The sequence below is a fragment of the Megalops cyprinoides genome, chromosome 4, assembly GCF_013368585.1.
Source record: "Megalops cyprinoides isolate fMegCyp1 chromosome 4, fMegCyp1.pri, whole genome shotgun sequence".
NCBI classification, from domain to species: domain Eukaryota; kingdom Metazoa; phylum Chordata; class Actinopteri; order Elopiformes; family Megalopidae; genus Megalops; species Megalops cyprinoides.
The window spans coordinates 44,317,837-44,323,836 of NC_050586.1; positions in this window are offsets into that span (position 1 = coordinate 44,317,837).

Here is a 6,000-nt window from a genome sequence, read left to right on the forward strand (position 1 = left end):
CCTGCTGTGGAAAAATATTGTAACGACAAGAACATTCCGTTCAAGATCCTCCTTGTGCTCAACAATGCTCCCGGACATCCAAGCACTCTTGACGACCTGCACCCCAATGTAAAAGTTGTGTTTTTGCCCCCCAACACCACATCCCTTCTGCAACCGATGGATCAGGGTGTCATTTCCAGCTTTAAGGCCTATTATTTACGGTGTACTTTTGGGCAAGCAGTATGGGCCACTCAGGATGACAAGATGACCTTAAGGGAATTTTGGCAAGGCTATAACATTTACGATTGTATTAAGAACATTGCTCTTACATGGGATGAGGTCAAGCCAAGCAACTAAGCAGCAAGCAGCCAAAGGGAGCTTGGAGCAAATTGTGCCCCCAGTTTGCCCATGGATTCACAGGCTTCACAGATGATATCGCCAAAGCTAGAAAGGCCATAGTTGATATCGGCAATCAACTACAACTTGACATAGAAGAAAGTGATGTTGTGGAATTGCTTGAATGACATGGTGAAGAACTTACGGATGAAGACCTTCTAGAGCTAGAAAAGCAGATAATAGAGCATGGAGGAGAAGAAGAAACAGAAGAGCAAGACCCCAAGAAGTTTGCAACAAAGAAGTTGGCCAAAGCCTTTAATCTTGTCAAAGAAGCGATGGCTTTGTTTGAGGAGCAAGATGCAAATTTGGAGAGGTTTACGCATGTTTATAGGAGAGTAACAGATGCCCTAAATTGCTACAAAGTGATTTATGATGAAAAGAAAGTTAACTGTCCAAACCTCCCTTGACAGCTTCTTCAAGAAATTGCCTGGAACATCGCTATCAATCTCTGACTCAAACCCTGATGATCCACCAACTCATAAGTAATAAAATTTATCATTACATACATATGTATTTATCAATAAATTTGTTCATTCATAATAATATTGAAATAATTTGCATTGTAATTTTTCTAAAGTTGTAAAATTCTTTAATATTTTGTAAATCAAATTTACCGCACACAATTTGCCTTTGCTAAAAAGCATTCATGCTCTTTTTCTTTTACGTATTTAGGACCTTCTTCCCCCCAACCTGGACCTTCTTCGGCTCCCGATACTAGAGTAAATCAAAATAATATTTTGTATATATGTAAATAAACGTAGTAGTTGTAATTAAGTTCGATGTAAATCAATGTAAGTAGTGAATACTGTATTTTGTAAGGATTCAAGACATCAATTAGAATTAAGATGTGTAATTTTCCTGTATACGTGTATTCTACTTATTTATTTGTCAAAGGTTTGTATACATATATTGGTACATGTATTTGCTATGTAAATATATTCCCCAAAGTTTGGTATGTGCATTGTTTAGTGAAAATAAATGTTTGTTTAATGCTTTTATGTATAGAATTGTTAAATATGTGATAAACATTAGCGTAACTGCCGCTACATACCACTATAGACGCCAGTAGAGGCGAAAAAGCGACTTACGATGTTTTTCAACGAACGTTTTTGAAAAAAAAAAAAAAGGAACCCCGTCGTAACTCGATGACCTCCTGTACTTTCCAATAGAACAAGCTAGCTATCTAGCTAACGTAGCGGTAGTTTGGTTGCCCATCGAACAAAGGTGAAGTCTTTTACAGATGCTGAAATACTTAACATATGGTCATCTGATTAAATTGAAAAAAATTGATCTAGTGGCTAGTTATTTAGTTACACGAACGCTAAACAAATTTTCTCTCCAGGGATGCGAATGATCTATGATGTCATCCTGCCTTCAAAGTTTGTCCTGATTTTGTTGCCTTTTGAGGTCCCTTTTCCGTTAGGTTGTTACCTTACAAGGGAGCTCACTTCTAAGGATGCAGGCAGCAGGCAATAACTTATAAAACAAATGATAAATAAAAAACAGAACATGAAGTTAAACATGCAGTAAGCAAGGTAATTTAGCTTCCGTGGTCCCCACCAACACTTGGATAAGCCTAATAGCGCATATGATAATATAGTTATTTAGCTGCATATAGCCTTAACTTTGGAATTTGTTAATGTTAATTAGGCCATTAATTAGGCCTGTTTAGCATAATGGACTAACCCTTTCGCATGTAGGGTCACACCGTTGTGATTAGCCATTTAGCACGTATGCTAAAACCAGTGCGATTAGAACACTAGATTGGAAAAATTCTAGCTAATTTTAGCTTTGTGGATTTAACATTAAAAACATAGCAAATGCTAACTGAAAACTATGAGAAGCTTAATAACACTAATGAAAACATAACAAACCATGTAACATAACACGTGCACTACATAGCATAAACATAGGCTAAGTTACAAAAGGGATAATAACGTTAGGCTACTTACCTGTTTCAGATTGTAGCGAAGGGCGAGAACAGTCACCCCACCCGGCCTCGAACCCGAGTCTGTGGGGTACCAACCATGCGACTTTGACCTTGACACCAAAGAGCCAGGGTTGTGGGTATGACAGTCAGAGCGCATACTCAACCATAGTGACGGCACTCCGTCACACAGATGATAAGTCATGTGTGAGGTCGACGAATGATAGGCGAATCTTTGCATGCAGAGTTTGAATGTCACCTTCTTGGGTCGTCCTTTACACACTTGAAATGATCCCACACTGGATGATTTCCTGCCCAACATTTTTAACGACAAGGCGCAGCTCCCGAATAGAGTTTGAGGGGTTTTTTTTTTTTCTGTGACTAACTGACCAAGGAAAACTTGATCGACTAAGACTCTTCTCATTGACTATGGTTTGGTCAACTATTAGGGGGCAGCCCTACTTCAAATAAATAAAAAAAAACAATATACTGAAAAAAGAACATTAACTTTGTTCCAATGTGCAAATCAGTTTTCAATGTCAGCAACAGAACTTGAAACATCATGATCAACACGAGAACATACTTAATGTCTAATTAAGCCTTTTAAACTCTTTTGTTAGAAAGTACCTCATCTCTACAGGACTACCAAAATCTTTTGTTCAGCCTCAGCAGAAGCTGAGGTACCCAAAGCTCTTTGAATCAAGGTGTGCTCTTTTGGGTCTAAAAATCAGTCCTTTAGTGCTAACAAGCCGATCACAGGCAGCTGAGGCAGGTAGCAGTGTGTTGAGCCTCAGAGACAAATTGCACACTGCTGGAAAAGATTTCAGGATATCCATGGTATCAGCTGGGCAGGTCAGGTAGGACTCTAGCTGCTTGGTGTTTTCTTGAGCATTGCACTGCTTGACTGGGGAAAAGAAATCATCCTCCTCTGAAGAATGGGAAGTGTCACCTGGATGTACCACGGGTTGCTCTTTCAGACGGCTTTTGATGTAGTCAAGGCCTATGGAATACAAAACCAAAGAAGGATTTCACCATTTTCCCTTCAATTACAATATTTTAATGCTAAGATGTTTTGTAAAATGATTTTGGATACACAAAACATGAGGATTAGCATAGGATTGTAATTTTGTTTGCGCAAGTGAATGTGACTTTTACTTGCTACTGCATGAAAAAAAATGCTCAGTATATTATGGATACTTCAAATGCCAAAATTTCCTCCATTATCTTCAATAAATGTAAAGCATAAAGTAAATGGTGCAGGTTTAGGATGCCTTCATCACTTGTCCAGCATGTCCTGAACTTGGGGACAAGAATGGCAGCAGCAATTAGCTCTGAATCAGCAAGCTTGAAGAGCATCGACCAAAGGCCCACAGAACTTGGAGGAAATGTGAAGGTGCTGGAGCTTAGCCTTGAGTAGTGTTACTGTAGGTAGGAGTCATCCCATCTGCACGCTGGCCTCTCCTTGAAGAACATCAACCACCTTTGCAAATGGGCTCATGGTCTTCACATATTCTGTGAGAAATGCAAGCTCAGCAGGAGTGAACCTGTCAAAAAACAAATAATAAAAAAACAACATCAATGGCTATAAAAAGTCAAACATTTACGTGATGGAACACATGACTGCCCAGCTACAACTAAAACTGCCTATTTTTAAAAGGAGATGGACATCAGTTAGCAACTACCTTAGGACTCGTATAATTCTTGTAGGTATATGTTAATGGAAATAAAGTAAACAAAAAAAAAAAATCACATATCAAAATTTTATTCATCTAGGTGAATAATGCATATAGATATAGTACTTTTCATACATTGTGGAAAAGTGTTAATTACAAAATAGCCCATTTTAATCTATCTTTAACTGTAAGACATATTAATGAATGATATTACGTGATATTGCAGTCAGTAAGTTTTGAAAATAAAGTGGTAGGTACATACATGGGAATTTTTAGAGCACTGCACACAGCTGTAATGGCTCCTTCTCCCTTGTTCTCTCATGATCCTATCAATCTAGTGATGCGCAGGGTCGACCCATAACCCTCGGGTCCCGCAGGTTGATCCGTGGGTCGGGTGGGTTCGGGTAAGCTTATTAGAAAATATCACAGGTTTGGGCGGGTCGGGTCAAAAAGTGTCAAAGCAGCGTTCCGACTAAGTTACAGTTAACTTACAGAAACATTGTGTGCAATAGGCTTTGCGTTATAGGCCCTCCGAACTGCGTGCTTCGGGCTAGGCTGTGATTACTAGTCCACCTTCCACCTTCTCTTCCCCTCTCTCTGTCACTCTCTCTCTCTCTCTCTCTCTCAAACAAGGTCCTCCTATGCCCCGACTGTCAATAATCTGCATTACCGAACTTTAAAGTAACCTGTATCTATCACACATCTCTCTGCACCCAGACTATAATTTATAATGCATTAGGCCAGGCCATAATTATAAATTATCTATAAATTATCTTATCAGCAGCTTTATCATCAATTTGCGATTGTGGTTTTGGTCAATGCATATATGTTTTACAGCGTTGATAATAGGCTTCACCAAGGAGTTTTTTCCTTACGTGGTATCTGTAGCTTTTGTTTAGATTATACACCACCAAAACCTTTATTTTTTTGGTGAGAAAGAAGAGGCTACCACTGATGATATGGCTGACTTAATCAGAGAAAAGTTAAAAATGGGTGATGCTAAGGTTGCACGCAAAAAGGTTGCCAAAAAAGTAAGGCATGGGAGAGATTCGGGCAGGTTGTCCTGTGCGATGACACCATTACAGACTACATTATCTGCTTCAGTTGTGAGGCATTGTACAAATATGATGGCCAAGGCTAAAAAAGACAGTATAGACCTACACATGTAGGCTACTATTTTGTTAAAGTTCACCGTTAAGATGTGAATGATCCATCGTTTGACTGTGTGTGTGTGAGAGAGAAAGACAGAGACAGAGTTCATGTGTTTAATGAAGGGTTACTTGTATTGCTGCTATTCAACAATAAAGAACACCATTTGGAACAATTTGTCTGTTTATTTAGTAGCCTAGACCCAGATGCTATTAGGCTAAGATACAATAGGCTATGCCTTGCAATCAATGTACAGGCCAAAAATGAAATAGTGCAACACTGCTCACTTTGCTGTAGCCTACGTTGGCTCATGCAAAACCTTGTTGTCTACACGAGTGTCTGTCCTTTTTGAAACGTGCACGAAATAAGAAAACATTATCTCTTACTCTATGATATGGATGCCATCACTATACAGGCTAAAGTTGGTGGTTTGCGGGTCGGGTCGGCTTCGGGTGGTTGATTAACGCATTTTTTTTTGCGGGTTGGGTGGTACGGATTGGCATTCATAATGGGTCGGGTGGGTGCAGGTATTAAAAACCCGACCCACGCATCACTATTACAATCCTCTCCACAGCCAGGAAAAGAGAATTCCACCTTGTCTCATTTGGCCTCAAGAGCTGGAGTTTGCATTTTTCTTCAATTATCTCTGAAGCTGTGGTGGATCTACTCTTGTTTCAGACTAGCACTTTGAAAACGCTGAATGAGAGCCTCTTATAGACTGTATTGGCATTTGCTTCTGAGGCATCAACTGTTGACACCAGGCTCTATCCAAAGTGCTGTGACACCAATGAAACTCCGTCTGCGTGCTGTCCAGCAATCAGTAGTGGTAGCGATGAACTCAATCTCGCTCATGGCAGCCTTTAGATTATTCTTCAT